This window comes from Mirounga leonina, unplaced genomic scaffold (assembly GCF_011800145.1).
Source record: "Mirounga leonina isolate KUSES-001 unplaced genomic scaffold, KU_Mleo_1.0 Mir_152, whole genome shotgun sequence".
NCBI lineage: Eukaryota > Metazoa > Chordata > Mammalia > Carnivora > Phocidae > Mirounga > Mirounga leonina.
Window position 1 is genome coordinate 12,967,664 of NW_023270380.1, and position 17,052 is coordinate 12,984,715.

General features: G+C 40.3%; 1 protein-coding gene across 3 annotated transcripts in view; it reads left to right on the forward strand.

Moving 5' to 3' along the window:
- PRKG1 (protein kinase cGMP-dependent 1) overlaps window positions 1-17,052 on the forward strand; it is a 1,253,946-nt gene that overhangs the window by 441,692 nt on the left and 795,202 nt on the right. The gene's annotated exons all lie outside the window — the stretch shown is intronic.

Genomic DNA, 17,052 nt, shown 5'->3' on the forward strand with positions numbered 1-17,052 from the left:
ACTCTACCAACTCTAATAGTGCCCATGCCCCTGTCCTGGTCCCCTGATACAGAGTTTCCATGGAACTTGTTTTTCCTTTTCAGAATAGAAGCCCTCCCTTCTGTTTGCACCCCCACCACCCAAATGTGAGCTTTGTTGTCTGCTGATGGGGTTCCTTTGTTTTATCAGACTCTGTATGGGGTACAGTGGTCCTCAAGCCCAGCCTGTCAGCAAATGGAAATCACCTGTGGAGTGTTAAGAACTCTAGAAATCCACACCTCACCCTAGAGATCCTGGTTTGCTGGACCTGGGCTGGGTTATATGGATCAGCACTGAAAAATTGATATGCAGTTGGCCTAGAAAAGAACACTGAACAACCATTGTACATTTTAAAGTCTAGTTAAATCCTCAATAAAGCAATCCATCATCTGTAAGGTAGTAAAAATATATCCACCTCTTGCAAAGAACGGACTCCAATTTGATCTGAAAATAGATTTTGTGTGCTCATTAACTGCTAGAAAGACTTTTTTTTTTTTTTTTTTAAGACAGGACCAAGTGCTTTTGGTGGGGGGAGGTGGCACTTTTTTATATAAAAAAGCATGAACAGAGAAAGAGAGATAGAGTATGGGAAGAAATAAATGGTGGTGGAAAGAGGGGGATTTTAGTTGCTAATTGTGGGAACTAGAAATAGCTAGTAGGCGAGGTTGTGTTGAAATGGGTGAGCTGTGGGAAATAGTGAGGGTCTTAGCATGGAGTTTTCTGGAAGGAAGAGCCAAGGACAAAGAATTAAATCCTGCCTTGGGCGGGCTACTGTGGAGTATTTATCTGTGTTGGAGGCAAGGGAGTCGGGAGGTAAATGGGATCCAAAGTTAAAGGTCAGACTTAGAGGGGAGAAAAATCTTATTTTCTGTTACCACCCTAACCCATTCCATCTTGTAGGTGAAATCCCACATACAAATCTAGAGCTGGTAGTGAATACATTTAAATGAGGTGCTTCAATCCTAGTTCAATCACAGTGTGTAGAGAACCTGTCTTTTTCCTGGAGAGTAAGGGAAAACAAAACAAGCTCATTTCTAAAAGGCAGCATCTTGAATACTTTCCGTAACTGTAATATCACTAATTCGATAACTTAGATATTATTTCAGATTGTAATAGTATTTTCATTTTTAATTAGACTAAAAGCTTCAGCGGCTGGTATGAATGAAGTACATTTTCTGCCAAAGTCATGCTGCTATCATGCATTATTTATAATGTGCCACCAATTTTTTTGTTTGTTTCACTAAACCATACGTGATTTCTCTCCCCCCCCGCCCCCCGCAAAGACTTGAAAAACTAGAAGAGATAGTATATATATCAACTGAATTATAGAAAGGTGTGGTCTTTTAAAGCTTCAAGTGTGTGTGTGTGTATGAGATGCACAGTGGATCTTGGGGATGGTTTTAAAGTAACATTGCTGAGAGCGTAAGTGAAAAGTTCTTCCTTGCTGAAAGAAGAAATAATTCTTCAGAGGAATGACCATTAGAGATGTTAATAGATAAGCTGAGGCATATTCAAAATTTTAGGAGTTTATTTGAGCAAAAGTCTATTCAAATTAGGTGGTCTCCCATCTAGCTGAAAGAAAGGAGCGTCAAAGAGCCCAGCTATAACCATATGATCCAGCAATTGCACTACTGGGTATTTACCCCAAAGATACAAAAGTAGGGATCTGAAGGAGTACATGCACCCCGATGTTTATAGCAGCAATGTCCACAATAGCCAAACTGTGGAAAGAGCCAAGATGTCCATCGACAGATGAATGGATAAAGAAGATGTGGTATATATAGACAATGGAATATTATGCAGCCATCAAAAGGAATGAGATCTTGCCATTTGCAACGACGTGGATGGAACTGGAGGGTATTATGTTGAGTGAAATAAGTCAAACAGAGAAAGACATGTATCATATGACCTCACTGATATGAGGAATTATTAATTGTAGGAAACAAACTGAGGGTTGCTGGAGTGGGGGGTGGGGTGGGAGGGATGGGGTGACTGGGTGATAGACACTGGGGAGGGTATGTGCTCTGGTAAGCGCTGTGAATTGTGCAAGACTGTTGAATCTCAGATCTGTACCTCTGAAACAAATAATGCAATATATGTTAAGGAAAAAAAAAGAAGAAGAAGAAGGTAGCGGGAGGGGAAGAATGAAGCGGGGGAAATCGGAGGGGTAGACGAACCATGAGAGACGATGGACTCTGAAAAACATACAGGGTTCTAGAGGGGAGGGGGGTGGGAGGATGGGTTAGCCTGGTGGTGGGTATTGAGGAGGGCACATTCTGCATGGAGCACTGGGTGTTATGCACAAACAATGAATCATGGAACACTTCATCTAAAACTAATGATGTAATGTATGGGGATTAACATAAGAATAAAAAAAAAAAAAGAGCCCAGCTATACAAATGAAAGACTTTTATAGGCAGAAGGGAGCAGGCACAGGAAGTGAGAAAGCGGGGTGGTTACTTTGAGGTTACTTAAGGGAGGGCAGGGACCTGTCAAGCCAATTGCCTAACTCATACTAATCAGGCGGTTCATGATGGTTGGGTGTAAGATTCCATTCCCAGGAGAGCGGCAATTGTAATTCAGTTAAGTCTTGGTTTGGTGGCCTGGGGCTTAGCATAAGTGACTTTGTTTTGGACCCGTTGTCTTGTTTTTAATAGAGTGAAAGGGATGTTGCTGTACTGTCCAGTAGAACTTTCTGAAGGACGGGAGGAATAGTCTGCAGTGTCCAATATGGCAGCCATGTGTGGCATTTGATGTGTGTCTAGGACAACTGAAGAACTGAATTTTAAATTTTTCTTATTTTGGATTAACTTACTTTTAAATAGCCCATGTGGCAAATGGCTCCCATATTGGAGAGCACAGCACAAAGAAAACAAAGTGTCCTTGGAAAAGAGGTTAAAGAGATTGAAAACAGTTGTTCATCATTGTAGTGATAATCCACAAAATGTTAATGTTTAGAATTACAGCTTTGTCGGGGCGCCTGGGTGGCTCAGTCGTTGAGCGTCTGCCTTCGGCTCGGGTCATGATCTCAGGGTCCTGGGATCGAGCCCCGCATTGGGCTCTGCTCCACGGGAAGCCTGTTTCTCCCTCTCCCACTCCCCCTGCTTGTGTTCCCTCTCTCACTGTGTCTCTCTCTGTCAAATAAATAAATAAAATCTTAAAAAAAAAAAAAAAGAATTACAGCTTTGTCATCATCATCACAGATGAAAATGGACACCTTTTTCTTCCTAGAGATTCATCGCAATAGGGTTTTTAGAAATTATGGTAATAAAAATTAGTCTTTGATAATTATAAATCTAGCCTGTCCAAAAGCTACTGTGATTATGGAAAAACATTGTTCTATACTCTAGTTTAGAAAACTTGATATAAAACGCTATGTGTCACCTTTAGGTTAAAGATAACAAAAAACAGTGAAGCAGACTTAGTCACAAGGGATATCTCATCAAGTAGTTAATTTGTAGAAAAATTTCATTTTTTCAATTTGAGTGAACAGATGGCCTATTCATTAAAATTCAAAAGTAGATAATTACTTGATTCCAGTATTTTTAGCAAAAGGACATTTTATAACATTATGTTTGGGGAAGACTCATAGGTCTTAAAATGTCTCGTGTGGCTGGACACATAAATTCTCCACCATCTACAACTGCTTGCCATGCTAACTGAATAAGTCAGTTAAAAATAGCCTTGCAGCTCTTCTTCAGCATGAAAAGTCACTTAAAAAAAAAAAAAAAGCTCATCTGTCTGAACAGAGATCTTCACATTAACCCCTGAACCCTGCCCAAACATTCAATCAGCAAATGTTTATCGTTTTTGTGCTAGGCACTCGAGACTAGGATATACTTTTGAAAAGGTTGTCCCAGCCCTTAAGAAGGAAAGTCCAAGGGTAAATATGTTCATTGACTTAAATGGCCTGGATTTCCTTACAGTGATTAGTATTCCCTTCCCCCTGGGCATTTTCTTAGGTCCACCCTCATAAGCTTATGGTAAAATCCAAGAGAATGAGAAATAGATTTCAGTGCATCTACATTCCCAAGCTCTCTGCTGTCAGGAGTCTCGCATTCAAAGGGCAGACTTTTCCCTAGATGACAGTCACACAAGGACCCCTCACAAGAAAGAGAAATGCCTCACCTGGAGAACAGTGCAGTATCTGTCTGCAAGCCCTTTTCCGGGACCTCTGGGGCCAGAAGTTTGAGAATTCATTTTTCAGACTTGAGAAAAGTAATATGGTCCATATACTGCATGTTCTATAATACCCCCCCTTGGGTCTGGGACAACCCCTATACCCAAGCACATTAACATATCCGTAGCAAGATATACAAGTGGTCCTTTAGGTCAGATACAGACTATAGATGGTCTACTATTAGGTCAGGTCAGGTTTTGAAGGCAAATGAGAAAACCACCTGGGACTTTAAAAAACATAGGAAGTTGAGGACTGGATTGTAACCGACGTCATGGCCAGGGCCCCGCCACCATGCCCAGGGACTGTGGATATTCAGATGACCAACACAAATGAGCCGTTTGGGCTCTGCACATAAAAAGTTCCATGACGGACCATCAGCAAGAGTTAGCATGCCGGCAGTTTCAGCTTTGACCGATATTCAGAAGATATATGTAAGAAAGAAAGTTCTTCTAATAGCCAATACAAAACTCCAGGTCATCAGAAACCCTGAGCTGCTAATTCTGATACCTTAACCTACTACCTTTTCTCTTTGCTACATTGCATCCTATTTCCCGAACCTTCTCTCTTCTGTTATTCCACAATTCATCTGCCATCATTCCCATTTCTCTGAGGCTTTTCTCTGGCTCTTCTTCACCTGCACCTTCTCTAATGTAATATTCATATTCTGTCTGCCCCGTAACTAAAGATGCTACATGGGGCTTGGAGTTTTGTCAAAGTCTCTTCAGCAAGAAGTCCTAACTAACTCAGTTCATGGTTACGGCGACTTTGGAAGACTTGTTTTGCAACATGCCTTGGTGGAATTGCAAAAAGCTAGAATGTGCCTATTCAGAATATTCTTGGGAACATCTCATTGTCTTCTGGAATATGGCCATAAAATCTGAGCTCACAAATGACTGCTCATTAATAAGGGAAGGTTTAACCCAGGATCCGATGCCCTTGAAAGTATCCTATAGTCATACTGGGCACAGAGAGAAACTAAACATGTTTTTTTGCCCATTGTAAGCATGGGATCATTCATCAAGTTGACATTCATATTTTTCCATTAGATAGGGATTTCTGTTCGCTTTGTGGTCTGTGCTTCTAAAGGTACCTGTGTCTCACTGCAGGTGTGAATCATCTCTGGAGGTTTTTCCTCTGTTCCTGTTTTTAATTCATTTTAATACTGTCATGATACCCACATAAAGGGACGAGTATTACCTTCTGAAATTCAAGCAGCTTCATCTTTAGGATTGGCTGCGTTTTCTATCCATAGAGTTGGGAGAAACTGATGCTTCGTTTATCAAACGGATTTATCAAATGCCAGATTGTGATTCTTTTTTTCCCCAGAGCAAATGAACAATAACAACAAAACAACAAAAAGTCTGTCTCTGTGCCTGTGTCTCCGTAACGTATTAAAAACACAGGTCTCTGGTTGACACATACCAATGACAGACAGCTTTTAAGAAAATAGAAATCTTGATTAATGGATTTTTAAGCTATCTTCTCTAATAATAACTAGCTATGATTCATTTTTTTACTTGGGACAATATTTTCTAGGACCTCTTTACTCTCTCCTCTCACCAAAAACCTGCTTCTTGTATCAACTGGATTTCCGCTGTGGTCAAACTGGCATTCTGCCCAAAATGGGGTTCAATAATCCTGCATCCCGAGTGTTTTCTCCTCTTGGTTGAGTTGTGTTAGCACGGGAAAGTCTTCAGATTTTCTTTGTAATGAATAAAATGTGTGGGAAATGTGAAGGACTTATGTAAGTGCTTTTGTCTCGGTCTCACCGAAGAGCTTTAACTTTATTCTTTATAATCCTGGAGATGTCAGCTGGCCCCGTGCCATCTTTCCTGACTTTATACTTTCCCAGTAGAGACCAAGGACTTCAAAGCGTGTTAGGAGAACATAAAAACTAAAGGCCCAGGGCTAGTGAACTTTAATATTATTTTCCCAGGGAAGCAGCAGTGAGATACAAGGCAGTGTGTTTTCTTAGTGTTCGAGCATAATTTAAGACCACCCCGCACCAGAAGTCTTCTTTACTGAATCTATATTCTGCATCCTAATGTTAGATGCTGGAGTTTTCTGATAATATTTCGTTCTGTGTTTGTATCCCGATTTTTCTCTAAACCCAGCGATTGGATAGAAACATAGCATTAGTTTAACATCTGTTTTGTAGTCTTCACAATGTAAAAAACCAGATATTTTGCCTTCGATCTGTTACAGGTAGTCACTCCCCTGTCTGGAGGCAGAGGGCAAATTCCTACTTACTTCTCCGGGGTCTGGGTGTGGTGGGAGACAGTTTATAAAAGAAAAAATAAACTGGTCGCTCAAATGCAAACTGGTCTGTTCTTCATGTGCGTCAGGGGATGGACTCAAATCAGGAAAAGCTGAAAAATCAATATGGACCTAGATATCATTTAGAGGTGCTTGGATTCAAAACATAAATGATTTAAGACATTTTAAGATAGGGACAAATTATTCATGGACGGTGCCAAGTCATTAGGAATAATATTTTTCTATGGGAATTAATTTCTTAAATTTACTCATTACTGCTCAAGACTAGGTAGAATTTCACATTCTTTTAAATGTTTTAAGCCTACTGGGTTTCTTTATAAAATTCCTCAACACAGTAGAAGGGTGATTAACATAGCTGTTTTAACAGTTTTTTTAAGTGTCCAAGATAAAATTTATATTTTTATAGTTTCCAGTTAAACAGTGTACCTAGTTTTTTTCCTTTTTTCAATTATTGAATTTGGGCTGATTAAGCCAACATTTCCCCTGTCTCTCCTATGGCCAAAGATATATTAATAAAATAATTCTCTAAGGTGAGAGGCAGGCCAGATGGCCAGGGAACGAATTACTGTTATCTGGCAAACAGTGAGGTGGGATCCATGATTTTGGACTTGTAACAAGCTTGTCTTGCTTCAACTTGTTTTGTTGTAAATCTACTTTGTTTTCTCTTAGATAAATTCTGGGCTGTCAGTGACAGTTATTAATACCATGGTAAGACTCTATGAGGAGTCTAGAGGATTATTCATTTAGCCAGGGGTTCTTACTCTTTTTTTTTCTTTTTTGTGCCAGGGACCCCTGTGGAAGTCTCATACCTGGGGACCTCCTTTTAAAATATTTTTAAGTGCATAAAATTGGCTACTTCATATTTTCCAAGGAAACCAATTATATCAAAAATCAATAAATTATAAAAATTGTGATTCACTAATACACGTGTATTTTTTAACACATTAAATAATAAGGTCTAACACTGTGTCTAGTAACTACCATGAGTTCGAAGGAGTGAGTGTAAACAATATTTAAAGATATCTACAACTGTGTCCCACATTGGGCTCCTTGCTCAGTGAGAAGTCTGCTTCTCCTGCTGCCTTCCCCTCCCCTTGCTTGTGCTCTCAATCTCTCTCTCTGGCAAAGAAATAAAATCTTTAAAAAAATAAAATAAAAATATAACTGTCATAGAATAACAAAATGTGATTTCTATTGGTGACAGCATCATAAATACTGTTAAGCCATATAATACGGTTTATTACAATGGAAAAGCCCCATTTCAGTGAGAGGTTAGTAAAAATAACAATATGAAGATTTTATCCAAGTTCTCAGCCCCCTGAATTCTATTTGGTTAAGGACCTTTGAACTAGACCATGAAGTTTGAAATCTAGAATGACACGTGAGGCTTCAGACTTGGATTAACTTAGAGAAGATCCTGGTTTGTGTGAAGATTAGACACACAATGCTAGGAATTTGGGTTTGATCCCAGAGAGACTAGTGTGAATTTGTTAGGGGAATATTTTATCAGAATAATACTCAAGGAAGATAATTTATTCTCTTTGCTCTATACTTTGGTGGCGGAGAATCCAGGGAAGGGGCTGTGTCCATCGTAAACAAGGTCTTATGGTAGAGTTTCAGTTAAGGGACAAATTGGGTGTCTTACGCGGTGGGACTGTAAAAGGTATTTGTAGTCACCGTTTGCGGGACATACATATGACTTGCTGTCCTTAGTCACAGACTGAAGTTGGGAAGGGATGGATGGTGATTTGGGAAGGAAAATGAGGTCACCCATGATGACAAGGGTTGGTGTGACTGCCCCAAAGGGAGTAAGAGCAGTTCTTCGAGGAAGAGTGAGAAGCCAAAGCATCCCTGACTCCTTAACATTCTTGTAAAGGATAATAAAACACTAGTACCATTAGTCTTCTAACTGAGCGATTGCTGGGTGCCTGTGCTAAATCCCCATGTTTTTAACAGCTTTATTTAGGATATAATTCACATTCCATGCAGTTTACCCTTTTAAGGTGTTTGCTTCAATCTGGTCTAGAATATTCAAAATTGTGCATCCAAAAACCATCCAAAACCACCGTCCAGTTTAGAACATCTCATTCCCCCCCAAAAGAAACTCTGTACCCCTAAACTGTCATACCCCAACCCCTCCATCCCTCCTGGCCCTAGGCAATTATTAGTATGCTTTCTGTCCCTCAAGATTTGCTTGTTCTGGGTTTTGCACATAATGGAGTACTATAGTGCGTGGTCTTTGTGACTGACTGACTTAGTATGGTTCAGGGTTCATCCATGCTATAGCGTGCATCGGTACTCCGTTCCTTAGTATGGCTGAATAACGTGTCGTTTTGTTTATCCCTTCATCAGTTAAGTCCTCGGTATGTGTGGAGGATGTGCACAAGAAAGGAGTGTTTGGCTGTTTTCTTCCACCCTCTGGTTCTCTTAAAATACTACCCTGACTCCACCTTATTCTGTTCTGTAGTTTACAGGAGTGAACACCATCTTCTTTGTATGGGAAGCGGCTTTCAAACCCAATCCTCCCACTCCTAACCTGCCCCAGGCCATTTGTACAATAGCTTTGGAGAGAATACGTTCAAACGTTCTTTTTCATCTTTTTATAGAAGTCTTGAGTATTTTGCAGGGTAGGTGGTTGTTACTTATTTTCTCTGCCTTTTAAAAATGCAAAGGTAGGTGAGTGCTCACCATTTACTCTGGAGAATCCTGGCCTTGTGTAAAGGGGAAAAAATACATACGTTATGTTACATCCAGTGTAGATATTTTAAACTGTCAAATAATAATTCTACTTATGCTATGTGTAGTACTGGGTAAAATAAAGTACAGAAATACTTCCATAAGTGGAGTGGGAGGGTGACACTTTTGATTTGTGTTTTTCTTGTGGACTACACAGGCAATCTAATTAAAATGAAATCCGAAGGCTTTCCCACAAGCATGATCACAGTCGTGGTCATCCTCACTGATATTTCAGTCTGGTCAGCAGTGAGTACCTACTAACCCCCTAGTACTTAGAGGAAGGCGTTAAGTGATTGCCCCTCCATCGGTTTAGGGCTTCCTAATATTTGTGGAAAGCACACACCACGCTTTCACGTAATCTCACACATTAATCCTATGAAGCAGGTAGTGATCTCCATTGCACGGATGCAGAAACTGCCAAAAGATGGAGGTGTCCAGAGCAGTGAGAACCAGCAAGGTGGCTTACACCTTCTGATTTCCAAATCTTTCCTCCTCCAGCCTCAGAACAGCCTTTACAAAGCTAAACAAAGGTGCCAAAGGGGCTTAGAAAAAGATCTCCTCTCTGACTGAAGCCATGTTCATTCACTTGTTGACTGTGGGTACTTTTCTAGCCTCAGGTGAAGCTGAATGAAGTGCTCTTTTGATGGGTAAAGGCTGGTACCCTCCCCTAACTGATCTGCAAACAAACTCCCCTTGTCAGTTTCTCAGAATGGCGTGATTTACCTAATTCTGCCAGGGTCTCTGCTCTTCTGCTCCAGTACCTGCTTGATTCCTCTTGGACCCTTCCAAGCAGGGCACCTTCCCTCCCCCCCCCCCCAAATTTTCCTCTCCCAGACCCTATGCACCAGATATCTGGGAAGCAGAATCATTTGGGGAGAAAGGTAGGATGTTAATTCTGGCAACAAATAGCCGAATATTGCACATTAAACACCCTGTTTCCTAAAACTTGAAGCTTTCCTATTGGCCCCTTTCTTGGGAATCCCCAGCTTCCCACCCATTTCCCTTCTCGCCTCCCTGCCTTGGCTCCTGTAACCCTTGGCTCCTTCCAGATCCTAAACGTGATGAAATCAAACCCTTGGGAGCCTGCCTTGAGCCCTCCTTAAAACTGCCTTTTTTATTTTTTTACTTTTTTTATCTAAAGGAAATTTTAAGAACAACTCAATCCATACCTTTATCTTGCCACAAGTATTATCTAATTCTCATAACCCTATAAAATAAGATACTATTATCACACATCTGTAGTGAGGTGTTCGAGACAGAGTTCAATCATTTCTTCAAGATCCAGTAGCTAGTCAGCGCCTCAGCCAGGACTGGTATTCTCAAGTGTGTCTGGAAAAGCCTGCCACTCCAGCATCAGTAGGATATTCTTGTAAGTCATGCTTCAAAATGTTCTGTACTTCTATTTCAGATGACATCTGCTGGGGAAAATGATCCAGTGAATAGCTTTGTGGCTTGATTCAATCCAGTGGCAGTACAGTTTGCTTAAATATTGCAATCTGGTGTTAACCTTTTTTTAGCTTGCAATTTACATCTGGTGGAGGTTAAATAACGAATAGTGGAAGTCAGAGATTTCCCTTTAAATGTGGAGTATTTTGTACGTGCACGGATTAAGTCAGGTCTTTTCCACATTGGCACTACTCCCATTTGGGGCTGGATGATGCTTTGTTGTGAGGCTGGCCTGTGCATCCTAGGATGTTTAACCGCATTCCTGGCTTCTGCCAACTCGAAGCCAGTAGAAACCCTGCCTCCGAGTTGTGATCCCCAAAAATGTTCCCAGACATTGCCAAATATTCCCTGGGGACAAAGTAGCCCCCACATGAGAACTGCTGTCTTATAACGAACTCTCCCAAGCTTAATATTAAAACAAAACAAAAACATGATGGGCGCCCATGAGTCTGATGGTGTGAGTGGTACCTTTGCTACGTGTCTGTCTTTAAGGAACTATAGGACTAGCCATTAAATGTTGAAGCTAATTGCAGGTGCACATGAATTATAGAAATGATAGAGCAAGAATGCATTATATATTGATGGAATTCAGCCTAATAAACTTGACTTAATTAAGACAAATTATCTACTCAACTCTCATTGACTCAGGGAATGATCAGTCTGCTCTCCTTTCCTGCGTGTGTATATCTGTCCTCTGTCCTCGCTTTTCTTAGCACTAGAAATTGAAATTAGTCCACGGGAACTCATCTAGTGCTTTTTGTATACTTTAAAGTGCTAGGGTTTTAAAACACAATGTGTATAAAGATTATAGACTTATGATGTTTGTGAAATCCTTCCAGAATCCTGTTCATAGCAGATAAATGGTTGACCCATCTACGATAGTTTCTGTATGTTCTCTCCTCCTTAAATATCTCTGAGGGCAGAGATGCTGCATTGTAAATTGTTCATTCCACACTTCCACTTTGATGATTCAGATGATTCTCTAGATCCAAATTGCTTAAATTTCAGTCTGTTTCCTCATATAGGATTCCTTTGTAAATATGTGCAATTGCCCCCATGACCTCAGAGATAGAAACAAACCAAAGCGAAGTTCACATATCTGGGTGTGGATGTTATGGTTCTCTCTCTCTCTCTCTCCATAAGTCAGACAGTCAGATTTTAGTTCTGGACACCTCACTTATGTTTTTGATTCTCTCATTCCCGAGAATAACTATGATGATTTTTATTTTATATTCAAATATATATTGATCTGTTGTAATTTAGTGTAATGAAAAATTGTGTCAAGGGTATTTATAGTAGTCATGACCAGAAAGGAAATCAGATTTGCCTAATTGAAGAAGAAACAAAGGTCTTCACTCCTATATCTTCAATGAGCCTCTTAAACCTCAAACTGTCTCATTCCATTTGGTAACTAGTAATTTTGTGCTCCCTGGAAGAATTATTGCTATAACGATATCAGAAAAATGACTTCTTTGAATGGGAAGCTTGGCCCTAACCAAAGTAGTATAAAAACCTGATGGTTGAAGAAACTATAACATAAATAGTTTAAGGGAAAAAACAAACAAACAAAAAAAACCCTCTTGTCTTCCCCTCCCATCCCCCAAGAGAAAACTAATAAGCAAGATCCCTAACTAGAAGAGGGTGATGCAAACTTTGGAAGAAATACATCATACTAAAACAGGGCAGTTTCTCACAGGCTTTCGCTCAGTGGCCAAAGAATGATTTTCAGTCACCAAGGTTAACACCTCATCTAAGGAGCAAGAGTTTAGATCCAGAGAGACCATACCTATTTGGATTTGAAAGCAGTCTTGAAGGGGAAACTGATAAGGTGCTAACCTCCTGTCATTCTTTAATTCAAGAACAAACTCAAATCTCCTAGTGAGGCTGTCTTTTTCCTTTTCACACTGGCTGAAAAAAAGATCTAGCTAAATGAACTATGGGTTTGAAGGGGATATCTAAGAATATAGTCTGTCCCTGGCAGTTGGATGGGTTTTCCCTGTAGCCCATGGCAGCCTTAGCAATTTCTACTTTCTTCCCCATGTGAAACACCCCCAATCTAAAATAACCCTTTGGGGCAAGTCAGACATAATCGTATCCCTAATCCATCAGGAAAGCAGAAAGTAGGGGCTAAAAAGTCTCATCCCAAGAGGGAAAACATTTTCTTCTTATCTCTGTGAGATGGATGGATGTTAACTAAATTTATTGTGGTAATGACTTAGTGTTCTATGTTAGTAAAGGCATTCTTCTATAGACCTTAATTTTATACAGTGCTCTATGCCAATTACATCCTAATAAAACTGAACGAAGGAAAAAACAGATCCATAAGTGAGCATCATCTCCTGGAGGAAATACCTCCATGCTGGTGGCCACAAAGCTCAACCATTACGTGCTGGCTATTCCTGTGGAATCCAGCAAGTACAGAAACCTGTAGGAGAGAATTCATAGTGTACCAGCTGTGGGCTCAAACCCACCAAATCATGAAGGTGTAGTCAAACAGATGGGAGGAGGGAAGGGATGGGAGGTCTTGTCTAGACGGGACCTTTGATATAACACCCGTCTGCCTGTAATGTTCAATCAGGTTGTCCTGAATGTTCCAACCAAGGTTAGTGGGACGAAGCACAGAGTATTCATAATTAGGTTATTACCAGCCATTCTAGTTCAGCCTGCTGGTAATAAATCTCTAAGCTGATTTACCTTATCGTGAAAGTCCTTATGGCACAAAACCACAGGTTAGTGAGAAACCCAGAAAGATAAACAAAGCCAGGTGATTCTGGGTCTCCTTGTAAACTCAATTTCTTTTATTTATAGGGCCTACTCATTCTTATGAAAGATGGACAAAAGTATAGAGACTTTATAATGGATCTCTTCACACTTAGCATCTCCCAAGGATGGCACATGAACCTTGATGCCCAGAAAGCAGGAGGTGGGCTAACTTTTGGTCAAGGTGGCAAATGTCAGGACTTAGGGCTCAGATGGTTCCATCATCACTGGGCATCTGGTACCTGAAGTAGGTACAAAAAATACATACAGGGCGGCGGGGGGGGGGGGGGCACCTGGGTGGCTCAGTCATTAAGCGTCTGCCTTCGGCTCAGGTCATGATCTCAGGGTCCTGGGATCGAGCCCCACGTCAGGCCCCCTGCTCAGCGCAGAGCCTGCTTCTCCCTCTCCCTCTGCCCCTCCCCCCAACTCCTGAGCTCGCTCTCAAATAAATAAATAAAATCCTTAAAAACAATGCATTCAAGGTACTATGATAAAACTTTCAATTAGTCATACTAATTGCAGGGGTGGTAAGAGCTGAATGACACGTGTTGAATCTCAGATCTGTACCTCTGAAACAAATAATGCAATATATGTTAAGAAAAAAAGAAGAAGAAGAAGAAGGTAGCGGGAGGGGAAGAATGAAGCGGGGGAAATCGGAGGGGTAGATGAACCATGAGAGACGATGGACTCTGAAAAACATACAGGGTTTTAGAGGGGAGGGGGGTGGGAGGATGGGTTAGCCTGGTGGTGGGTATTGAGGAGGGCGCATTCTGCATGGAGCACTGGGTGTTATGCGCAAACAATGAATCATGGAACACTTCATCTAAAACTAATGTTGTAATGTATGGGGATTAACATAAGAATAAAAAAAATAAAATTAAAAAAAAAGAGCTGAATGACACGGTCACCCTGAAATCTTATATAAGCAGCTGTTCCAACACCTCTCCTGTAAACAATAACAGTTTAGCAAAATCCAAATAAAAATGATTTGGATGTTTCTTTTTTGTGGTGAGGAGAGTGCATAGTAAAAATAATGCCAATGTAATATCATGTTTTTTAAAAGCAAAAGTGAATTAAAAAAAACAAAAGCAGGATGTATAGATGGACCACATTTCAGATTGTCATTACTTCCCCAAATAACAGTTCTAATAGCCTCTAGTCACTATCGAGTTCAGTTAGGGAAAATAATGGAAAAGTCTAGAACTCTACTAGGATGTTCTGAAAATGTCTTTTTGCTACTCTCGAAGGAAAAAATATCTTTGATTTGGAATCTGACATATTTGAAAATTAAAGTATTAAACAGTCATGAATAAATGCTAATGAATCTCTGCAATTTCTTTAAGAGAAATAGAAATTACATTAATCAATGCTGACCTGAAGTAAATTCATTAACATGCACTCCTGAAGTTAATAGCAAATTATAATTACATAAAAACCTCCAAGCTGGGTTCTTTCTGAGTTGGTAGAAGCCTCTGGCAAAAGCCTGCTATATTTTGAGCCTAAATGACTTTTCCCCTTTATCTTATCCCACATTGTTCCCCTCACCACCAAAATAAACACACATAGGCCGACATAACTTCTATGCAAGAGAAGTCAATTTAAACCAAACCTCAAAAGTAGCCATAGAGTGGAAAAAAGGGTGGGGGGCAGTCTAAGACTAGGGGGTTGGCTTCAGGATGGCCCTGACACTTGAAAGGACAGGTGTGTGCAGCAAGCTGGTGATGGTCTTATTCTTGGGCTTCGTAAGCGGACCACACACCCTGTACCTGGAAGTCGTTTGTAAGTGTGTGATCGCTTTCAGTTTGGCTTCAAGGCTGCCGCGTGGCACAGTGAATGAGCTTAAGCAAACTCACACCTCACCTCAGTCACTTACATAACCGGGCTCTCGGAAATCAGAACGTTCCCAAATGTCTTTGAAAGGACTCTCTAATTAATGCCATGTGTGTACCTAACTTTTTAACACCCAAGGGATCCTGCCTCCCTGAATTACTCATTCACCCACACAGCAGGTAGAAGGAAGGAAAAGTGATCACACGGGGACTCAGTAACATTTTACAAACACCGTGTTTCTGTTTATCATTTAGATATTTCTGTTCATTAAAAAAAAACACTTTCTAGACAACTCTCATCTATCATATGTGATCAAATAGCCTGACATATTTGCACATGCACTCCTGAAGTTAATAGCAAATTATAATTACATAAAAACCTCCAAGCTGGGTTCCTTCCTTCCTTGGCTATTGTGAATATACCGAACCTGTAGGATTTAACTTAACCTGGAAAAGATGTTTTACATCCACATTTCTATTTCTCAAATACAATCTGTGCCAGTAAATCTCTTCTTAAAAATTTTTTTTGCTATTCTAATTAATATGGATTACAACCTTCTGTTACCAACACTAATTGTTCATATATATGCACGTCTATCATATATATACTTATTTATACCTATCTTTATATCATATATACACATATATAATTATTCATACCCGTCTTTAAAAAAATGAGTTAGAGGGCGCCTGGGTGGCTCAGTTGGTTAAGCCACTGCCTTTGGCTCGGGTCATGATCCTGGAGTCCTGGGATCGAGTCCCGCATCGGGCTCCCTGCTCAGCAGGGAGTCTGCTTCTCCCTCTCCTGCTCCCCCCTCTTGTGCTCTCTCTCTCACTCTCTCTCAAATAAATAAATAAAATCTTTAAAAAAAATGAGTTAGAGATGAACAAATTAGGCAAATATAAAATAAGATCAGGAAAATGAGTTGGAACCAGAAATGCATTTATGCACACATTTCCAACCCCAGAGTCTTATATAATTCTGGCTGTGAGCTTTCTAGAGGTCATATCTCAAAGGAAACATGATCAGTTTCAAGACTCACTATCAGTTAAAATCAAGGAGTGCTCTATGAGCATGATTTTTCAGAGAAGTAAGAAGCACCAGGACCAAGTACAGTGGTCATTGCAGTGTAGGGACAGTTACAATTTCCCAGAGTGGGGAATATGCATTTTATTAATTGGCTTTGATGTGGCAGGTCCCCAGATGTCCTTTAAGAAACCACTGAGCTGAAAATGAGAGTCCTATGTTTCTCATCTTTTATTAGTTGAGAAGCCTTATTGTCAAGCTGTCCAGCAGGATTCTTAGTAGTGGTCTTGCTCCTATGGGTTCCTTTCTACTGAAGACTTCCACCTATGGGACCCAAGGAGAGAGAGAAGCAGACTTGTACAAAATCAGTTATGTATGGAAGTTCTTTAGGCATTGCTCATTTTGCGCTTAGTTCCTTTAGTATCATTGAAGCTAGAGCTTTAAGTCCAGAAAATGTTGTAATGCACTGGAAAGTTGTTACTTTGTGCATTCATAGGCGTCTCCAGCTTAAGAGGGTACTTGCTAAAGCAAAGCTTGTCAAATGTTGGCTGCACATGGCCGAGTGAGGAAGAGCACAAAGAGGATGCATTCTGCCACGTAGATCACGGTGACTTCTTGAAATGCCATTGTCTTCTTTGGGTTTAATATTGATTTGAACCCAAAAGTTCTCAAATGCACTCTCTCCCTCCCAATAGAGAGAGAATCTGAGACAAATACTTTCTCCATTTAAAAAACAAACAAAAAACCATAAACCTACTAACTATGTAGGCTTGATTGGT